A 2159-nucleotide genomic window follows, 5' to 3' on the forward strand; every position below is an offset into this window, starting at 1 on the left:
AAATAAACCTGAGTACTCCATCTCTTCCTGGGACAGGAGCCACAGGACACAGGAAATGCTGCAGCTCAGGTACCCTGGTGAACTAGAATCTACCCACTCCATTGCAATCTCCACACTCACAATTCTAGTTGTGATTGTCCAACTGGCACACTAGACCAGACTGGAATATATCCATCCATTCAATAAAAAAGTCAAAAGTGGAACTTGGAACACAGACCAACTATCTTTTCATTCATAATGAGAAATCAATCAAGATATGACAACAATAAAAACTGAACCAAACTTCTACTCAACAAAGACATTTGATATTTCGTATCAAATATACAACCAAAAAAAAAAGAAAAAAAACATATGTTCAATTCATAATGCCAAAAACCAGTAATATGAAAAAACATGTTTCCTCCAAACCCCTAGAGGGCTAAAGAAGTGTCAGAAAATGAGAGCTATTCAGAGGAACCCAAACATGATCAATGATTTCAAGGGCTTTATAGAACACAAAAACATAGAAGTAAAGGAACACAAAGGGAATAGGAATGAACACCAAATTGAAGCTCAAGAAAATACCACTCTGCTAAATCAAATGATAAAGACAATTCAGGATGCATCTCTCATCCGTCACCAGTAAAGTTTCCTGATACAAATGTTGATTAACCCAGAAAGTCACAGCAGGCCAAAGTGCAGATAATAAGAGACTGCAGAGTGCTTATTCCTGAACAGGCTCCTATATCAAAACTTTGCCACCCAAGGCTCAGGGACAATTGCAGAAGAGGGGACAGAAAGATTGTAAGAGTCTGAGGCAGTGGATGATGACAAGGAAGTAGAGTGTTCCAGACATTGGCCAGTTACTCATATGTACTTGCAGCAATGGTTACAGCATGCACAATTCCAATGAAAGCTCAAGCTAGACAAATTCCCAGCATAGAAGTGGAGAAGTAGGTATGAAGCCCCAACCTTAGCCTAGAATGTATTGGCAACTGATAACTACTGGGAGATGGGGAGTTGGTTTTTTCAAAGGATGTGACACTAGATCGGTTAGCCGGGCTCCAGTTGGATGCACACTGAAGAAGACCAGGAAACACAAATGTTTTCATAGGCCTCGATATAGATGAGTACATGAAATCTGGCAGGGAGGCTATAAGAGGGGGGTAGGTAGGGAAGGGAGACTAAGTATGACCAAAATAAATTGTCTCAAATTTGCCAAAATTCAATTTAACAAAGTAAAGGAGAAACAAAAGCATGTGAGAAGGAAATTATATGGGTAATAATATGAAAAGAAGTCAAATTATCCCTATTTGCAGATGATATAATATTATACATAAGATAGCACTAAAACTATACCAGAAAACCTCTAGAAATGACCAACTTGCAGCAAAGTGACTGGAACCAAAATCAATTTGCATAAATCACTGCCCTTTTATATGTCAATAAGAAACAGAGAAAGCATTTATAGAAACACAGCTTTTCACAGTAGCCTAAAAAAGCCTAGGAGTAAACCTAACAAAAGATGTTTAGAGTGTCTTTAATGATAATTTTAGACCTTTGAAGAAAGATATTGAAGAAGGCGGTGAGGATTGAAAGGCCTCTCATGCTCATGGATTGGTGGAATTAATATTGTGGAAATGAGCATCCTCCCAAAATCAAGTACAGTGTAACCCCTATGAAAATCCCCATGACATTTTTTTATAGAAATAGAAAAAAAATCCTAAGGTTCATATGGAATTACAAAAGATCCTGATAGCCAAGGCAATCCTTAACAAAATAGAAATAAGGGAGAGATTAACATACAATTTTCAGAGTATATTACAGAGTGATAGTTATAAAAACAGCATGATATTGGCAATAAAACAGATTCACGGTAAAAAAATAGAAGACCCAACATGAATGCATACAACTTTAGACATCTGATATTTTACAATGATGCTAAGAACACACCCTGGAGGGGATTTCAGAGTATATTACAGAGTGATAGTTATAAAAACAGCATGCTATTGGCAATAAAACAGATTCATGGTAAAAAAATAGAAGACCCAACATGAATGCATGCAACTTTAGACATCTGATATTTTACAATGATGCTAAGAACACACCCTGGAGGAAGGGCAGCATTTTCACAAATTATGCTGGGAAGGTTGGATCTCTACATGTAGAAGAATGAAATC

Source organism: Nannospalax galili, unplaced genomic scaffold, assembly GCF_000622305.1.
Source record: "Nannospalax galili isolate Female #2095 unplaced genomic scaffold, S.galili_v1.0 scaffold1072, whole genome shotgun sequence".
NCBI classification, from domain to species: Eukaryota; Metazoa; Chordata; class Mammalia; order Rodentia; family Spalacidae; genus Nannospalax; species Nannospalax galili.